Genomic DNA, 21,311 nt, shown 5'->3' with positions numbered 1-21,311 from the left:
CTTCATGAGATAGGAAGGGCCGGATGCGGGCAATGTTGCGAAGTTGGAAGCGACAGGATTGGGCAAGGGATTGAATGTGGGGGGCAAAAGAGAGAGGAGTCGAGGGTGACTCCCAGGCAGCGGAGTTGGGGGACAGATGAGATAGTGGAGTTGTTGACAGTGATGGAGAGATCCATGTGGGATGGGGACTGAGATGGAGGGAAAACAATGAGTTTGGTTTTAGCAATGTTAATTTTGAGAAAGCATGAGGACATCCAAGAGGAGATGGCAGAGAGGCAGTCAGATACACGAGAGAGGAGGGCGGAGGAAAGATCGGGAGAGGAGATGTAAAGTTGAATATCATCGGCGTATAGGTGATACTGAAGACCGAATGAGGTGATGAGAGCACCGAGGGAGGTAGTGTAGAGTGAGAAGAGTAGAGGGCCAAGAACAGAGCCCTGAGGGACTCCTACAGGGAGGGTGGAGAAAGATCCAGAGATAGAAACAGAGAAGGAGCGTTTGGCGAGGTAAGAGGTGAACCAAGTGAGGACAGAGACAGAGAGAGTGAAGGGTCTGCAAGAGGAGGGGGTGGTCAACGGTGTCAAAGGCTGCAGATAGGTCAAGGAGGATGAGGAGGGAGAACTGACCCCTGGATTTAGCATAGAGGAGATCATTAGTAACGTTGGTGAGTGCGGTTTCGGTGGAGTGGAGGGGGCGGAAACCAGATTGGAGGGGGTCAAGGAGGGAATTGTCTGAGAGGTGACAGGTGAGGCGGTTGCAGACAATTCGCTCGAGAAGTTTAGAGGCATAGGGGAGAAGTGAAATGGGGCGGTAGTTGGCGAGTGAGGTGGGATCAAGATTGTTTTTTTTTAGAATAGGAGTGATAAGGGCATGTTTGAAGGAGGAGGGGACAGTACCAGTGGAGAGAGACAGGTTGAAGAGGTGAGCTAAATAGGCACAGACAGTGGGGGAGAGGGAGCGGAGAAGGCGAGAGGGGATGGGATCCAGGTGGCAGGTGGACGGGGGGAGAGGAACGAATGAGGGAGTTAACTTCATCGCCCGTAGTAGGGCGGAAGGAGCACCAGGGTGGGATGTGGGAAGAGGGGGGAGCGAGGAGAGAAGCAGGAGAGGAGGAGATACCAAGTCTAATGGCCTCGATTTTGGAGGAGAAAAAGGATGCCAAGTCAGTAGCAGAGAGGGAGAGTGGTGGAGGGGTGAGGAGAGAGGTGAACGTGGCAAAGAGGCGGCGGGGATTAGAGGACTGAGAAGAAATGAGGGACTTAAAGAAGGATTGTTTGGCGAGGGATAGGGCGGAGCAGTAGGAGGAGAGAATAAACTTGAAGTGAAGGAAGTCAGCCAGGGAGCGAGATTTCTTCCAAAGGCGTTCAGCAGCATGAGTGCACTTCTGGAGGAAGCGGGTGAGCTTGGAGTGCCAGGGTTGCGGAGTTAAGGGGCGTCGGCAGACAGAAGTGGCAGGGGCGACGGCGTCCAAGGCAGTGGTGAGAGAGTGGTTATAGAGAAAGGTGGCTTGGTCAGGGCAGACCAGGGAGGGAAGAGGGGAGAGTAGGGTTTCAAGAGAGGAGAAGGAAGTAGAGTCAACAGCATCAAGATTGCGCCTAGTAAGGATAGATTTAGGGAGGGGTGGGGCAGGGGAGGAGGACAGATTGAAGGAGAGTAGGTGGTGGTCAGAGAGTGGGAATGAAGAGTTGGAGAAGTCAGAGAGATCACATCGATGAGAGAAGACAAGATCAAGGGAGTGACCAAGGCAGTGGGTGGGGGAGGAGGTCCACTGTGTGAGGCCAAGGGAGGAGGAGAGGGTGAGAAGTTTGATGGAGGCAGGGTCAGAGGGGAGATCAATGGGGATGTTAAAGTCACCAAGTATGATAGAGGGGAGGTCAGAGGATAGGTAGTGGGGAAGCCAGGAAGCGAAGTTGTCAAGAAAGAGGGAAGTGGGGCCGGGGGGGCGGTATATGACTGAGACACGGAGGTGGATGGGGGAGTAGAGGCGGATGGAATGGACTTCAAAGGAGAAGAAGGAGAGGGAAGGTTCGGAGGGAATGACCAGAAAAGAGCAATTAGGGGATAGGAGGAGTCCCACTCCCCCACCTGGACGGTCGTCCGGTCTGGTGGAGTGGGTGAAGGAGAGACCACCATGGGAGAGAGCGGCAGTGGAAGCAGTGTCAGCAGAGGAGAGCCAGGTTTCGGTGATAGCAAGGAGGTTAAAGGAGTTGGAGATGAAGAGGTCATGGAGGGGGATCACTGGGCATCCGTGGGGACAGGCCGTGGCAGCAGAGGGAGACACAGGGCCAGGGAGTGGATGGAGAGGAGGAGAGCAGGCCCGAGCCGCGGCCTGTCGTGGCCGATTCCGGATGGGTGGGGGAGGTGCAGAAAACGGAGGCAGCATCAGGAGCTAGGTCGACGAGAGGCAGGAGGCAGCATGACATCAGAGCACGAGGCAGCAGGAACGGCTTGAGGAGGAAGAAGGCTGAGTCCGCTTCCAGGAGAGGCAGCGTCGTCGGGATGACCAGACCGTGTCCTAGAGTGGCAGCACCGTCGGGATTGGAGCGGGAGGCGGCGGCGGCAGAGCAAAGGGCTGCAGGAGGTCATCGGGCCACGGACAGCAGGCAGAGACCGCAGAGTAGAGGTGAGTAGATCGCCCGGAGAATAGGCCTGAAGCCAGGGGTTGCGGTAGATGGCATCCGATGGACGGAGCACTCAAGAGCACCACAATTACCATCCATGGATAGGTAGGCTAGCAGCAGAGACAGGCAGCACGGAAGGCATCTCCATAGGCATAAAACCGGGCCCAGATGAGAAAACAAGCTGGGCTCCAGCGGAGAGCTCAGAGGGCACGTCTGCCCTAAGCAGGAACAGGAAGATATACATACACATACACACGGTTCGCAGTGAAATACATAAAAAACAGAAAAAAGTCTTAGTTTATTCCACATAAAAACATTTTTTTGAAGGATGTAGCTAAGCATAGACAATCTCAAAGCCACAAGTCAATCTACGGGGACCTTAAAGTTCCCATTTCCAGTGTGTAATTTTATCAGGGCGTTTAAGGCCTGTGGTAATGTAGCAAACTCCCTGGACTCAGCTGCCAGAGAAAACTTGATAGCAGTGCAGAATTGCTGGAGAAAGCATCTCCATCAACTCCCAAGCAGATTCAAGCTGACCGACAGACGTAAGGTACAACAGTTCAACGCACATCATCACTCACCATTACAATGAACGGGGTTTATATGGTAGGAGGCCCAGAAGGGCTATATTACTATGAGAGATACACAAGAAAGCCTAACTGGAGTTTGCCAGAACACATCTGAACAAACCAAATTTGTTCAAGGAAAATGTTCTGTGGACAGATGAGAACAAATTTGAAGGTTCCCCCCAAAGCATATTATCCTTATGTTTAGAGAAAACAAAATGAAGCTTTCAAAGAAAAAAACACCTTCAATAGACAACCATGGAGGAGGGTTATTCTGTGCCGCTTTGGGGGTGCTGTGATGCATCCGGCAATGGTTACATGGAACGTGTCCATGCTATCATGAACTCGGGAGATTATCAAGCAGATTATTGGAGCATAATTGTGATCCCATGAGCCCAATGTCAGAAAACTTCATCAAAGGTCAATGACCCCAAACACACTTCAAATGCACCTAGGAACGGTTGAAGACAGGATGCTGGACTGTTGTAAAGGTGCCAGCCATGAGATCATATCTACAGTCCATGTAACACCAGTGGAGAGATCTGAGAACAGCAAGAAGCTCACCCAGGGCTATAGGAAGCTGTTGATTGCAGATATTTTACCAAAGGCTACCAAATATTAATTAAAAGGAGGTCAATCATTTCGTCAATGCTATTTATTTTAATATTCTGACTTAAAATGAATACACACTATTAAACAATTAATAAACAAAAAACAAAGATTCTGTAATATTAACCGAGTAAAGTTTGCGTAGACCAGATAGACAATTTGTGTTTAGAGGAAATTGTTAGTTATTATAAAAAAGTAGAAGGGTGCCAATATTTTTGGCCACAACTGTCACTACAGATAGCAATGATGTACATAACACACACACACAAACCTTACTGTACACAGCTACAGATAGTACTGAATCATGTACTATACACAGATAGCACCCTCTCATGTAATACACATCAGAGTATACAGCACTACAGACAATCACATATACACATCACAGGCAGTACTGACTGATGGAACAAATACACACTTCCTACTGTAAACAGCTACAGGCAGTCACATCACATAGATATGAAATACACAGTTCTTACTGTACAGATAGACAGCACTGACTCATGTAATGCTCATTATTGTATAAACAGCTACAGACAGACATATATAAATGTAATACACACATCACAGTGCACAGGTACAGACAGTGCTAGCTCATGTAATACTACACACAGCTACAGTCATATATACATGTAATACACACATCACAGTGCACAGGTACAGGCAGCACTAACTAATGTAATACTACACACAGCTACAGACAGCACTAACTCATGTAATACTACACACACAGCTACAGTCATATATAAATGTAATACACACATCACAGTGCTCAGGTACAGGCAGCACTAACTCATGTAATACTACACACACACACAGCTACAGACAGACATATATAAATGTAATACACACACCACAGTGCACAGGTACAGACAGTACTAACTCATGTAATACTACACACAGCACTAACTCATGTAATACTACACACACAGGTACAGACATATATAAATGTAATACACACATCACAGTGCTCAGGTACAGGCAGCACTAACTCATGTAATACTACACACACAGGTACAGACAGTCATATATAAATGTAATACACACATCACAGTGCACAGGTACAGACAGTACTAACTCAAGTAATACTACACACAGCTACAGGCAGACATCACATAGTACATACATATGGAAGAATACACAGGCTGTGTATAGTATAATCTGGGGTACATGATAACATTATACATAAGAGGCAGTGTCTGGGATACATGATACCCGGATGTGAGGTGTATTACAATCAAACAACCCATTACCTCTCGGTACCACTATGGATCCCGTCCACGCCACCTGTTATTATCCGCAGCCACTAAGCAGTAGGACGACCGGAGCCGCCATATCTCCCTCGTCCCCCTTTATACCTGGCCGCTAGCCACGCTGGATACAACAACGGAGCGTCCTATCAGAATGAATTTCACATTGTCACCTCTACAGCTGCACCAATCACACCTCAGCTCTCATCAGCAACTCGTGTCATTATTGGCAGACTCGCGTTTCCTAGCAACACACAGGTTTGGCGTTTGTTACCTGGGAACTGGCCTCACACTGATACTCTACCTGTGTGTGACGTCATAACACATGTGTGATGTCATATTCATATATCACAGGGGTTCTTATCTCTGTGTGACGTCATAAAACATGTGTGATGTCATATTCATACACCACAGGGGTTATGTTATTTCTGTGAGACGTCATACTCACATATGTGACAGATAGCACACAGAAACACATAGGATATTATACATAGTATTAATGTTATACCTAATATACCACAGGGGTTATTTCATCATTACACTATTATAGAAATTGTTGACTATCATTATACCACACAGAAATTATCATACATCATCATATATTATAAATGTACCCCATGTATGGTGTATAACTTCCTCTAATGGCTGATGGGATCAGGTTATATGATAATCTTGGGTGTATATTTCACCAGCTCCAAATTATTTAGCCCAGAACACTGTAATCATATGTGTGTATAATATCTATCTATGTATATTAAAGGATAAATTGACAACAACACATAATCTACAGTATTTCACTTGAGCAGCACGGTGGCTCAGTGGTCAGCACTTCTGCCTCACAGCACTGGGGTCATGAGTTCAATTCCCGACCATGACCTTATCTGTGAGGAGTTTGTATGTTCACCCCGTGTTTCCGTGGGTTTCCTCTGGGTGCTCTGGTTTCCTCCCACACTCCAAAAACATACTAGTAGGTTAATTATCTGCTAACAAATTGACCCTGTCAATGTTTGTGTATATTAGGGAATTTAGACTGTAAGCCCCAATGGGGCAGGGACTGATGTGAGTTCTCTGTACAGTGGAATTAGTGGTGCTATATAAATAAATGGTAAGAATAATAATAATAACTCTCACACCCAGACAAACCTCTCAGCTCTGCAAAACAACCTAACTATAAAGAAAACTCCAATCCTACTTCCAAAACTTAGAATATATATACATACACACAATATAGATGTGTGTGTGTGTGTGTGTAATATATATATATGTGTGTGTGTGAGTATATATTACACACATACATGTATATATATTATATGTGTGTATGTGTGTAATATATACACACACATATATATATATATATTACACACACGCACACATCTATATACATATATATATATTCTAAGTTTTGGAAGTAGGATTGGAGTTTTCTTTATAGTTAGGTTGTTGTGTGTGTGTATATATATTACACACGCACATAACACACACACACACACACACATATATATATATATATACATACAATGTAAGCGACTGGAATATGTTAGTGTTACAATAAGGTAGTGACAGTATGACATACCACCATATATTTTAAAGTATTGATTCTGAGCCATAATGCATAAGCTTAATGCATATTTGTGTTTCATGGATTTGTATTTGGTGAACTTGTATATGAAACGCCTGGAAAAACTCTAGTTATCGATAATAACAAATGTTCAACCAACTCTGCAGGACATAGGACATATATTCTGCTACTGTACCAGTAGAGGGAGCTCAATGAACATAACAAACAAGTCAACAAAACATCACCTTTTTTGTACTTTCTCAACTTTGCACCATCACGCTCACCACAATACCGTCACCCCTCCATGGAGTGAACTGAGAAACCATGCTGCTTCTCATAGGCCACTGACATGACCATGGACTTTGTGACAGTTGGGTGAACATTTCATTTTTCATTATTAAAATATTTTATAATTAGAGGTGTTTTTGTGTTATCATCATCAGCTATAGCCACTAATTCCGCAGCGCTGTACAGAGAACTCACTGACATCAGTCCCTGCCCCATTGGAGCTTACAGTCTAAATTCCCTAACACACAGACACAGACTGGGAGAGATTAAGATCAATGTAAGAGCAGCCAATTAACCTACTAGTATGTTTCTGGAATGTTGGAGGAAACCGGAGCACCCAGAGGAAACCCACACAAACACGGGGAGAACATACAAACTACATACATACATTATTATTACAGAATAATGCACACAAATTAGATGGGAAAAGAAACAAAGGAAGTTGCTCAATCATTTTATAGGATGGTCCTGACTATAATCAGAGAGTACCAACATTGCGTCACATATAGAAATGTATCAAATGAGAGTGAAACTTACTATGAAATACTCCCAGAACTCAAGACAGGCAAATACCCCATGGGGACTTAACGGAGAGCAGCTGTTGTACATAGGAGGGGAAAATTCCTCTATCAATTTATAACGTCAAAAGTTGTAATGAAATTACCGTTGAATGCACTGAAAGCTTTATGATAAAATAAAGTCACATTTTCCCATATTTTTAGGTTTGGAGAGGACATTTGGCGGTAATTTACTAAACTGCGGGTTTAAAAAAGTGGAGATGTTGCCTATAGCAACCAATCATATTCTAGCTGTCATTTTGTAGAATGTACTAAATAAATGACAGCTAGAATCTGATTGGTTGCTATAGGCAACATCTCCACTTTTTCAAACCCGCAGTTTAGTAAATATACCCCCTGGAGTACTGGAGGATCAATTCATTAATTTAAGACCAGTTGTATGGTCCAACTTTATTGTCTTCACCTTATATGTCCTGATCACATTTCCTATCTAGATTGCAAGCTCTCAGGTCAGAGCTTTCTACCATCTCACACAGCTCCGATCTCTCTTATTTGAATGCAAGCAATTATAATCTTGCTCATTATACAGAGCAGCAGAAAATATCATTCTAGAGAATTGATAGAGTAATCTGCTGAGTGTCCCGACCTTCAGTCATCGCTGTGACACCGAGACACGGTGGGTAGGGATCAGAAGTGCTGACCGGTCTTATGCCGGAGCCATTAGACTTTTATCTGTTTAGCTGTTAGCTCATGAATTCGGCTGAGATGGTTTTTTTGTGTCCCCTTTGTGACACTTGCGTTCCACGTCTGTGGCCCTTGATTGGTGCAGGATGCTTACAGCTGGACAAAAATCAGCTGACACGAAGCCAGAGAGAGTTGGCAATCAGCGGAGTGCAGCTTACATAGTGAGAAAACATTTCCGAGCTCAATCCTCAGGCCTGCCATTACCGAGATACATCGTTACTTGCTAGACAAGAAGCTGAGCAGTAAAGGAAGACAGCATTTACGCAAGGAAAGCAAGTGTTTAAATAACTATAGTGGCAATTTCCCATTTGTTACCAAGTTGTCCTTTAAATCTACAGTGCTCCTATTCATTTTCTTTAAAACTCAATGTGTGATTTTAAAGCGCCTGGTTCACCCTCTCTTGCCCTTAGATCCCCTTAAATTGTCTCACCCCCATGTGCCAACCATTGTCTGCCCCTTTCCCTTTAGATTGTAAGCTCTAGTGGGCAGGGCCCTCTTCCTTCTTGTTCTCATTACTTCTAACTTTTGCTCACAGGCTACACTGTGCATCTCCTCCTTGGGTTCTATGCCCATTGACACCACCCCTCCATTGTCTTTGCACCTCCTTTAGTGGCTTTAAACCTGTTAGTTGTGCCCATGATAATCGGCACAGGTTTATCTTGTGCTGTAGGCAGGGCCGGATTAAGGGAAGGGAGGGTACTGTGAGGGCCCCACCCATGAGGCCTCCCCAGCCATGAGGTCCCCCCCCCACACACACCCGTGAACTCACCTCCTTCCGTTGTCCCACTCCCTGTAGGACTTATGCGGCGCACAGTAATCTCCTTACTGAGGAGATCTCGTGAGAGTGAGACTATGACTCATAGGGGCATATTCAATTCCGATCCGATCCGCGGTAACGCGCGTTACCGCGGAAGATGCGCAGTACTGCCGGTAATACGGTATCGCAATAACGCGGATTTTCGTACGCAGCCCTATGGGCTGCAAACGAAAATCGACGTTATTGCGGTACCGCAGATTACGTTCGCGGCCGTTCCAGCGCGATCCCGCGAATCGGGATCGGAGTTGAATATGCCCCATAATCTCACTCTCATGAGTTCTCCTCAGTAAGGAGATTACTGCGCGCCGCATAAGTTCTACAGTGACAACAGGCAGCTAACAGCATAACATTTGCTGTCAGCTGCCTGCCATTTTCCTTGAACAGGTGACAGTCGGAGCCGGGGGGGCGGGAACGCCTCCGACCCGATGAATGCCGGCAGGCCCCCAGCAGCCTGAGGCCCCTGGGCTGTAGCCCCTTTAGCCCTATTGTTAATCCGGCTCTGGCTGTAGGACAATATGATGATACTGTTGTGGCTATGGAAGTCAGATATAATAGACATTAAGTATACCTTGATTATACTGAAACTATATTAAACTGTACCTACACCGCTGGGAATAATCTATTTTCAGACGGAACTGAATGATCAGTTAATAAACATATCACACACACGTTTCTGGTAAATAGCACCTTATCCCTGTGTATATATCTTAATGTTCTCATCAGTGTATGTTACTTCTATTTTACTGTATACACAAGAGCGATCTATAGATCATCACATATAGAATACATTTGACGTATACCAACGATCTAGCATTCATGTATCTCTCAAATCTATAGTCATACAATAATAAACCTAATTTGTTCTTCTTACTGTTGATTAATAGTAGATTGAATGAGCAGACAATAAGATAAATAGCAGTAGACATATTGTTGTGTACTAATGTCTGCGCATATATAACAGAATGTAACAGATTCTCAGACAATTATTATGGAATGTAACAAGGAATCTCACAGAAACTACTATGTTACACTCAAAATTAGAGAACTATATCTAACTGATCTGTATTCTAAAGCAGAGACAATCATAGTCCCGAGAGAATACTCTATATCACATATATCTCTGATATAAGTGATAGTGGAATTTATATACTTCTAAATAATCATGAGATAGATGATTAATATCAAGATATGAATAATTAATTTAATCACTAGTACCAATTATTAAATGAGCTAATTCTTTTTTTTTATACATTTTCACTACCACCATACAATATTAACTTTTTCTATTTTGTTTATGCACACTAATTCTTCTGGTTTTAACGATATTTCGCTAATTATAACATATGTGTATAACTATCAATACCAATAAAGACTGAGTTATATATATACATATTGAACATTAAGAATAGAGGAGTGCCCCTAATATATGAGAATCTTTTTCTTCTTTATCCATGGTCTCTATTTTCTAGGGGAAGCACCCGTTGCTCATATGAACTATTACGAGTGCATATTAAGCTACTTAATATTCAAGTAATTAGAATATAACTTATTTTTGGGCAGTCTATTATTTTTTTCTTTGCTACTCCCTAAAATTATGGTAGATAATCTGTGCAGATTCTCTGTCCTCTTCCCTTTACACTGTAAATTGAACCTATCACCTGAACAACAAGACCGAACAAACATTCAGCCTATCAATTCACTAGGAATTCTGGACCTGATTCATTAAGGAACGTTAAGTCCCGTTGCATGCCGTGTTTTGTGTAAAAAAGAATCTTTGCATGCTTAGAAACAGATTTTTCGCCAGTGAACGCAAGTGCATGCAATTCATCTGTGAGCGCAAATGACACTTCTGATAGCCTACCATTTGAAGGGCGGAAAGGCGGACAGAAGGGGCGCGTGCACGTAGGCAATATACATTAAGGGCGTGTCAAGCTCACGTGCACGCACATCCAATCCGATTCAATCTCTGGACATCACTCATCACTTTTAGCCGTATCACTTGCACCAGCTACAGGGCAGGAGTAAGTGCTGATACTAGAGATGACGGTTACGTATACAGCTAGAACATGTGTTTGCAATCAGGAGCAATGTAAAAATGTTATTTTATGTTCAGTAGGCATTAATCATACATGCCAACTCTCCCGGAAAGTCCGGGAGACTCCCGAAATTCGGGTGAGTCTCCCGGGCAAGCTGGCATTTCTCCCGCATCCCAATCTAACCGAGAATCACGTCATTTGACGCGATTCTCGGTGAATCACGCCATTTTGGAGGGCGGGAGACGAGACCAATCGCGTCATTTTGGCCCCGCCCCCCAAATTACGGGTTTCACGGGGGCGGGGCCAAAATGACGCGATTGGCCTCGTCCCGCCCCCTCTCCCGGAAACAAGTTTCCGGGAGTTGGTAAGTATGGCATTAATAGCACCTGCTAAATGTTTTTAATGTTAAAAAAACATGTTAAATATTTTGAAATTGTATTTTTATTCATGATAATAGCATTAACAGGTGTTAATGTATTTAATATTTCTTTTTCTGTGCGTTCTGATAGGACTTTATACTTCACGTATACATTGTGCAGTGTGCTGCGTCTGTCTGCATACATTAAGTACCGTATACCCAGAGCGTACGTATACCTGTATTCAAATGGAAAGGTTTCTTGAAAATACAAGGCAATTTCCATCCGATTTTAATAAATGCAAATTGCGTTCACTTTAGTTGATGGATCAGGCCCTCTATGTGTATTAGCACAGAAAGAATCTTTCTTCGCAATAACTGTTGAATGTTCTGACATGAATAGTTTGAACCAAACCATTTTTGATTGTTTGTTTTGAGAAAGCAAGAAGAGTTTAGTGCGAGCTTGTGCTTTTCAGTAACTTTGGAAATGGTTTTGGAAATGTCCCAAGTTGGATGCCATTCCAAGCGGAGCTCGCTAGACGCTGCTAGCGCAACTTAATGTCTCGAGCAGAACAGCTGCGTAAGACGAGGGCACTCGAGGTTTCTATCCTCTCTCTGCCACTCCTACTGTGTGACCATATAGAAGTGTCTTATTGCTGGTGCCCCCCCACCCTTTATTTCCGTGTTCCCTCTGCCTGCTCCTCTTAATGTCCCTCTTTCCCCCCTCTGTGTGACAGAGAATAAGTCATTGTTACGGCATCTTCATTGATTGTTTTGGGCCCTCTTCAGGCTCAGCAGATGGCTGGGTCATCTGGGAAAAGCATCCATGGGTCTCCACCAAGCAGAAAGTCTTCATACTTTTCTTTAATGGGAATTAGAAATGACTCTGCTTCTCAGTTCTACTTAGTAAGGGAAATTCTCTGCTGTACAAGGGAGTCTGTCTGATAACTGACAGCTAGTCTTCTCTCTCTTTCCACAATGAATGACATTTGACAATCGTGTTCTATGACATATATTGATTGTTATGGAAGCTTGAGTAACATATTTCCGGGAATCATTTCTGTTATCCATATTTCTTATCATTCGTAAATGATAAATGTTAGAAACAAAAATATAGAAATAATAATTATATTATACATTTTTACCTGCAATGTAATTTTTTTGCCAAGTTTGATGCCATCTCCTCCATAACCATCTTCACATTACACATTCGTGGCACCTGAGGCAACTGCAGGCTGATAAAAATCTTGCAAGTCTGGATAAATGCACTATAGAAGAATTAAATTTTTAAAGCTGATCTGCATGTTGCATGTTTCACTGGCAGAATTTGACTGTTTCTAATCCTACCCTAACCCCGTTGTTTCTGCATGATGTTTTCAAAATTATAATTTTTTGCTTGCACCTGTGATGAGAGAGGTGTCAAGACCTTAAAAATAAGGGTTTAGCCTGCTGGACCACCCATTATCTTCCAAACTCTGCTTAATATTGCTTAAATTACAGTGTGTTAAGCATGTATTTTTTGTCTTTAATAATGCCAGGTGGGTTTATAACTATAACATTATATTTATTATTAGTGTGTTGTAATTGTATTGATGTGTTGCTATTTTTTTAAGAGAGAATCTGCACACAGAGAGCTGCTGCCTGATAGGGCTGATTAGGAGTTTCTACTCCCGTCAGACTGGTCCAGGATTGTGCCTTCGTGGACTGTGCTTTCTTTGTATACCTACTAAAAAGCAGGAGGACATTGAACTCAGTCCTTACCAAGTGGTTAGTGGAGTGAAGAGCGTTGCTCAGCAGCCAGGATTACAATTAGAAGTGACTGTGACAAATGTGCTGGTGAGCTACAGGAGTGTGTAGTTTGAAGTGCAGCGAACCCCCTGGTACTTGTTACATAACATATTTTCATATATGTCGCTGGGACTTTCACATATACAAAAATGAATGTTTCACCACAAAACATGTAATTTCACTCATATACTGTGTAGTTTTTATTTTGTTGGTAGATCAAATAATCTTTAAAATAACAATATCAATCTTTTAAAATGCACAACTTGTATGGAAATGTTTACGTTAGTTTGTATAAGCGATTGAAGGCCGCCTTCTTCATTTGCCGCCTCAGGCAGTAGACAAGTTGGGCATAACTCAGGGTTCAACCCACAAAATGTCTGCTTTCTCTGTGAGTAGGTAACAGTTTCAGGTTTCTAATTCAATGATGGAATGTTGGCTAATTTTGCAGTTCCATACAGAAAGGAGGGAGGATTGTGATTATTCCTGACTGTCTCTGCTCCGTAATTCATCTAATAACTGTCCTAACCCTTGCTTCATGCCATTAAATTCACATAAATATGTTTACAATTGGGCTTGACGAATAATATGCTGTTATTAAAAAATTTCCCATTCAGAACACATTTACTTATAAAAATATATTAAAATATGATTTTATAATCCACATGTTTACTTGAATTTTCATTAGGAGACAGTATTTCCCTAGCAGCCTTATTTTGTACAGGGTTTAATTCTCTCTATAGAGCTGCACCATTACACAGACAGAAAGTGTATGTATTGCATCAGTATATATGTTTTATTCAGCTGTCAGCCCTGGCTGCCTGCAAACCAGAGAAGCCATAGACACTGATTTGAAAACTAAACTAATAAAGGACCGAAAACGGAGATGACGGAAAGTTTTGAGTACACGAGACTAAACGGCAGAATTAAAATAAACCAGCACTCAGGCGAAGAATAAATTTCCTGCACTAATTTAAGTGAGGTATAAGTAAATAGTTTTATTAGCAGCACATTTGAGGCAAGAAGTAATTTCATGGGCTGCAGAGATGAAGGTGTGTTGGGGAATGGCGTTAAATTGCTATCTCACATAACAGCCCTATAAACGGTAGGAGACCACTAGATGGCGACGGGGAGAGATGCCAGGAGTGATAATAAGCAGTTGGCTCAGATGCAGAATATCAATAGTGATTGTTGACTAGGACAGAACATCATTAAATTCTTACAGAAAAAAAATCATGGCAGCTGTGGATCTAGGGAAAGGTACTTTCTCGTATGTTCCTCATACAGCATGGGGCCAGTGTTGTACAGTCATGCTAAGTTACTGGGTTCCAGCAATCATGTATCCCTCTGGGGCAGTATCCAAGAAAAGGGATTGCTAGAACCTTCACGGTTTTTACATTTGAAGTAATTAACTATCTTCAGCATAGGAGAAATACCTTGGTGGGGAGGCTACTTTTTACAGTTTCTTCTGAAAGGATAAAAATAATCTATTAAATCTTTACTGCTTTTAATTGAGCAAATTGTAAAAACATTACTAAAATGGACAATTATATTAAAGAAACTAAGGCAAGTACATTTCAACAAGATTTAAAGCAGCAATACCACTTGGTTTTTTTTAAATAGTAACTTAAGTACCTGTAAAGACTTAATTTATTTATATCAGATGTCCTTCTACTAATCGTCTCCTTTTCAAAACCTCTCTGAAGGGCAAACCAGTATGCCCGCCAGCCACACACACAGATTCAGACTCAGCATGTAATGTGATGGCAGAGGGGAAGATTTTACAGTACACAGTGCAGCGGCATATGAAAGCCTGTCTGCTCACAACATCATGTGCCATGTGACTGTGGTTGCCATGGAATTCACATGTACTCTATGCAAACCCTGAAATTATAAACCATTTATAGCAGTCTGAAGAAACAAACCAAGGCAAAATGGTATTACCAAGATTCTTCTTGTAGCCTGCCAGCTATTTATGTAAACTATGTGAAACTTCTCTAAATATCTGACACTGAGTGCTGCAGCGACTATTAAGACGTCTTTGAGGGAACAAACACGCTGTTATGTCCGTTGCCTTACAGATAATCAGGTAATAAACACAGAATATCACTTTCTTTCAATGGAGTTTTGGTGTCTCTCCGCTTTATTCTTGAAGACAAACTGAACCTGAAAGTAACAAGATGTGAAGTTATGGGGTTTTCTTCCTCCAATGGGACGCCAATCTGAGCTTTTTTTTACTATTTATCGGTGACCTCAACCACAACATAGACTTCAAGTGACTTTAAAAACTGACCCGATAATCTGTTAACTTTCTAGACACGGGCATCACCTTGTATGGGCAGAGAAATCTTGAAGCACTCTAGAGATACGGGTTACAATATTTTATATCAATAATGTATTCATTCTGCAGAGGCATCACGGTAAGATACAGGCAGTAAATGAGTAGAAATACAGAAGCATATAGATCATGAAAATGATAACACTTGTATCATAGTGGGAGTGCATTTACTGGATCATCTAAACGATCAGGACTGCCATCAGAAATCGTGGGGCCCAGCACAAATGAAGCAGGCAGGGCCCCCCGATGAAAATGAACCAGGGCCATCTTTCCGACTATTTAGTTGTATGCAAAAAATGCCCCCTCTCACGCTGCCCCCTCCTCTGCCCTCTGTCATGCTCCCTCTCACTCTGTTCCCTCCTCTGGCCTCTGTCACGCTGTCCCCTCCCCTCTGCCATGCTCCCTCTCACTCGGTCCCCTCTGCCGCAGGAAAGCCAGAAGAAAACAAAACATAAACTCACCAATCCGCGCGGCGCCGGGACTCAGCATTCTCCCTCTCTCTCACGCAGCTTGTCGTGACAAGCTGCATGAGAGAGGAGTTTGCTGGGTCCCGGCGCCGCGCGGATTGGTGTTTTTTCCTGACTTTCACCCCTGTGGGAGCCGCGGCGCACTTTGGGAACCGCTGGTCTAAACCCTAATGTTTGTCATGGGATCCACAGGCCTGTACAGAATTTGTCAGTTGTCCATTTTAAATATCCCTTTATTTACTTACTTTTGAATTAGCTTTTTTCCTCTCTTTTCTTCTGTCTTGTTCCTCTCTGCACAGTTCCTCACTGAGTGTCAGGCGTGACTTCATGATGTCACGCCTGACATTCAGTGTAAATAGTGCAGAGAGGCAGGAGGGACACCAGCGCTGTCATTGCAGGTGAGTATCTGTGTTTGGTTTTTTTTTTGCCTCTAGCCTGCTCCCCCCTGAACACCAGCACCCGCCCTGGTGAGCCCGGGCCCGGTACAAGAGTACCCCCTGTACCCCTGTGATGGCGGCCCTGTAAATGATACTATAAGGGTTCCAAATTTAAAAAAAAGAAAAGAATGCATATCCGTAAAGTAGCTATTAATCTTTTATTGTGTCATATAAATCCGCTTGGAGTGGACCAGGGGGAGAAAGATAGCCGAGGACGGAGCCACGACTCAAAACGCGTGGGAGGAAAAATTCCAGCTAGGGTGTGGACTTTGGGGTCAGGTAAAAGGGATATAACCGGTACTTGGGGCCTATTTATGAAAAAGCATCAATAAGGATGATTAATAAATAAAAAATAATTACCACAATTTATGGAAAACACTATTGTTGAGGCCTATTAGCGACACTCCGCTAAACCGGAGATACTGGCCGGGAGCAGTAAGTGAAAGGGTTCATGTATTTGGTAATAGAGCTATGCATAGAACCCGTTTTTTTGCATTACCTTTGGAGTTACTAACATCAAATTCACCAACGTTTTCTTTGTGTGAATTTGACGCTCACTTATTTACATTTTAGCCATTTTTATAGGAATTTTAACCCCATGTTTGTGAATTCAACAGACTGAGCAAGCTTAGCAGTCATTCTTCCTCAACGGATCACATAGATCTAGCAGTCATGTAGCCGATTTATAAATTGAATTATTCCTCATTAAATATTTCAGTGTTTGGCCTCAACCTGCTTTAAGCACATTGCACTTTAACTTTGTGAAATGAATGAGTTGTTACTGTAGCCTCACATAACCTTATTGATTGCACTTATGCTTTCCTCATTGTACTTAACGTTGATCGGTATTAAGGTTATTGCAGGCATTAGGCTGGTATAATTATGTCAGTGATATCTACCTCATTATTGCCTTATGATGTAATATACACTATATATTGGCATTACTACTCCCTGTTCTAAAAACACCATCTTCGTATGGCGTTACCAAAACAAAAGCATTAAAGAAATGCTTTATTCCTGTAATAAAACATTGTTTTAAAGCTGTACTGTATCAATATTTTTTTATTTATAAAAGGTACTTAAGATATAGACGCCACTATAGCTCACAGCGCCGCACCAATTCTTCCTCTTGAACCGCTAGTTTTCACATATCCCTCTGCCTGTCTCTAGTCGATGAGTCATCACGTCAACTAGGCAGAGGAAGATTGAAGATTTATTCAAATAACTTTCATTTAAAATAAAAAAAAGCAACATTTTATTTATTATATATTTAAAATATTCTGCACCTGGAAGGCTATTTTGTAATCCTAAAAGATAAATATATTAACATATTTCTAATAATAATATGTAGAAATACTGTGTATGCCCTTACCTAGATGCAAGTTAATGTAAACTCTTCGTTTTCTCCTCTATCTTCTATTTCCTTTCTTCTCAGTCACAATGTCTCTGGTTTGAGGGTTGATTCAACCACAAGAGCTCTGCCTACGGCTAATGGGTACAAAGTGTACACTACACCCTCTCCCTTCTTAGAACCTCTAACCATTATACCATAAACTTTTTAAAACCCCCAAAACACTTGGATACTATCCTAAATATGTGTAAGGGGCTTCAGATGTCGGACATGGAATGTGGAGATCGTAAATTCTAACAGAGCTATTGCAGAATGTATTTTGCCTTCATTATTCATACATGAAAATGACAATTTTGGGGGTTAGTGGTCCTTTAAATAGTGTGAATAAAGCTGAGGAATTGAAGACTACCGAGCACTGAGGAAAGCTTTGAAGTATCAGATATTTCTGACCTGTTAAATGGTGTTACACATCCCGCCCAGAATAATTTGCAAAGAACAGATGTCTCTGCTGATGACGGACAGGAACCTACTTCAATTCCCTGCTGTATTCCACGGACTCCCCAGGTATGATATTATCTAGGTGTATCCATTATAAGTATGATTCCTTCGTCTGGCTGTCCGTGGCGTAAAGAATTCAAGTGCTGTAATTCCTCATGGCAAATATGGATGATAATTGTACTTGAATTCTTTCCAACAGATGCATTGAAGCACAGAAAATATATTGATGGGCCTTTAACAATATGGCCATCCATGAATAATTCTATTTGACATTTATTGTAATCTGATTAAAACCCTTGTCCTTCTCTGGGTTTTAATGTGCATATAATGTTTTAATCCATATTAATTTAGTTGTTCCTCGGCATGAGATAATATAGCCTTACATTGAATTCTGCAACAGACATGGTGCATTTATGAAACCATGTATCTCCTATAATCAGTCTCACATGGTACTACCAGAATTTTTAATACTGCCAAATATAGAAAGAATATAATAATATAATAGTAAAACTGCTTTATCACATGGCCTTTTGTGAATACAACTGGAATAAAATGAAAATTATTTGCAAGGTTTTAAGACACAGGATGCATAAGCAGGATGGCTAAGAGCAAGATCTGGCCTCGGCGCGGACGCTTCTTCAAGCCGTGTGGCCCTGCAAATAACATGGTGTTGCATGCACAGCCTAGGGGACGTGTGACCATGCCTTATGCAGTGCGTGCATTCGCCTCCATCCACCCACCATCATTTACACCACCGGATCCCCAAGGGAGATCTGGTTACTTTCTTCCTGTTCATCCTTCTTGACACCCCTGCGTGTGAAAATAGTGACAGTATTATAGTTGTTACTTCCTCTGTAACCTCATGATCCACTGTAGTGCCTGTGTTATCAGGCCTCCACCGTCTCCTGCTGAAGTCCTCTTGCGACTAAACGCTCTGTACCATGGCTTGGAGCAAATTCTTGAATACCTCTCAGTACGACGAGAGTGTACAAAGCTGTTCTAATGCTATCACCTGGTACATATATTTATGTACTAAAGGGAAAGATTGTTAACAAAGCCTTTTCATGCACTATGGAGTGCCCCCTGTTCTTCCTTCAATCACATGGAGATCAGAAAAATAAAGGGGAGCTGCAAGTTAAAATCCAAGCGGTCATAGTGCTGAATGGTGGGACTCCGGTTGAAGCTTTTAAAGATTCCTATGAGGAACTTGCTACTGTTAACACTTTTGATGTTTTGGCGTGTGGGAGTGAACCAGAGCACAAACAGGAAGCCCACACAAACACAGGGAGAACATATGAACTCCACACAGGTAGGGTCTTGGTTGATATCCAGGGCTCCACCATTGTGAGACAACAACCACTGTGCCACCGTAGCACCCAAGACTGCTTGTTGTGGCATTGTAGATTTGGAGTTGATCTGACAAATGTAATTTCACACTCACCAATCCAATTTCCTAATTGTAAAACGCTACGGAATTTGCTGGCGCTATATAAATAAATGATGATGTTGATGATGATTACCAGACATGAGACTCTTTCTTCTAACTCGCGTCTCAGTACCTTTAGACCTGAAGGTAGCCACAGTCACTGAAGTCATGTTGCCTTATAGATTGAGCTCAGAGATAATCAACCATCAACTAGGCAACATAACCTCCTGCCTAGGGCTCAGATTACCCTAACCTGTATTTTGTTTTATTTATTATTTTGCTGAACAGAGGGGATGGAAGGAGGCACTAACCAGTATCTTGCCTAGGTCCCCACATAGCCTTGTTGATCGTTTATAATTGTGCATTATATTTTTATCCGGCTGGTTCTGGAGGTATTGCAGAGGAAGCAATGAACTCTGAGTCAAAGTTATATATGTAACTTGCTAGTGACACGCAACAATCATATTATGTATGTTTATTTCCTCCACAATAGAGACGGATGTCATTTTCCAGCGAAAAATTGCTAACAATAGCGGCACCCCCAAAAAGATAGTGAGTTAAAATAGACACATTCTGACCATGCATTTCCTGGATATCGACACATATGATGTATACACACACGTCCGGCCTTGAGATTTTATTTAGGATCAGAAGAGTCTTTGTTGCGGCGCCAATACGTTTCCTGTTTAAGAAAAATTAACTTATGAACTTCCCCAGTTAGTGTGACTCCTGACACAATGCACACAAACACTGGAATTACATTTCTTCCCCCCCTTTAGGCCACTGGATAGTGACACGCCGTAGTTTCCTGCCCCCTTCGCAGATCTCCATGGTCCCAGCCGCACATTGTATCCTATCTATAGGATATAAACAGAAGTAACTGAGCTCTCACTCAGGACATGTGTTTCTAATAAGTAAATCTGCATCATGTATGTACAAAATAGCCTACCTGAGTGAGTATAGAGGAACAGCACCAACCTCCAAGCCCTAATTAGGTGTTACAGCCTGTAAGGGCATTTGACATCAAGAAAAATGGCAGACGCTGATTGTTCATGTTACATGCTGGCTTTTATAGCCAGATAGTTTCTTATTCATTATACTAAACGTTATAAGTGGCAGACCAGTTTAATCTGCAATTGATCCTATCATGATGTACAGCACATAAATATGTTCTCACCCCAAAAGCATGGGCGGGGTCAATCTGTGCATCATTTATGCATTGGAATGTGGTCAAACTCACAGTAAATGTGCTCCATATATAAATGGATATCATTTATAAAACACTCCCAGACTAGGTGAAAGTTGAATCATTGTAAGTAGTAGGGATTACCTGATGCACAGGGGTGCAAACTCGACACGTATATCACTGTGTGTGTGTAGTCATCATCCAACAGAACACAATCATACTGGAAGGAATTCACTGTTAGGGGTCAAAGAGATAAATCTTATCCAATAATTTGCCCCACTATGTGTGTAGTTTAATTTCTGTAGCCTGATTATTGACAAACTTTTACTTTACTTATTTTGCATTCTATGGGGCATATTCAATTAGCTTTCCGGTCAGCGGGATCGCGCCGAAACGGGCCGCGTAGTCAATCCATGGTACCGCAATAACGTGGATTTTCGTTCGCAGCCCATAGGGTTGCG

At 42.3% G+C, this 21,311-nt stretch overlaps 1 protein-coding gene across 4 annotated transcripts in view; it reads right to left on the bottom strand.

The window, feature by feature from the left end:
- Nucleotides 1–21,311, bottom strand: part of TMEM218 (transmembrane protein 218) — a 44,046-nt gene that overhangs the window by 11,774 nt on the left and 10,961 nt on the right. The window contains exon 1 of one of the 4 annotated variants that reach the window (XM_075190376.1): nt 5,155–5,219. The exons of 1 other annotated variant lie outside the window; for it this stretch is intronic. The gene's annotated coding sequence lies outside the window, so the exon portion shown is untranslated. 2 more of the 4 variants (XM_075190374.1, XM_075190375.1) reach the window with 2 other exon arrangements.

Source organism: Mixophyes fleayi, chromosome 11 (genome assembly GCF_038048845.1).
Source record: "Mixophyes fleayi isolate aMixFle1 chromosome 11, aMixFle1.hap1, whole genome shotgun sequence".
Taxonomy (NCBI): Eukaryota; Metazoa; Chordata; class Amphibia; order Anura; family Limnodynastidae; genus Mixophyes; species Mixophyes fleayi.
This window is presented reverse-complemented; position numbering and strand designations above follow the sequence as displayed.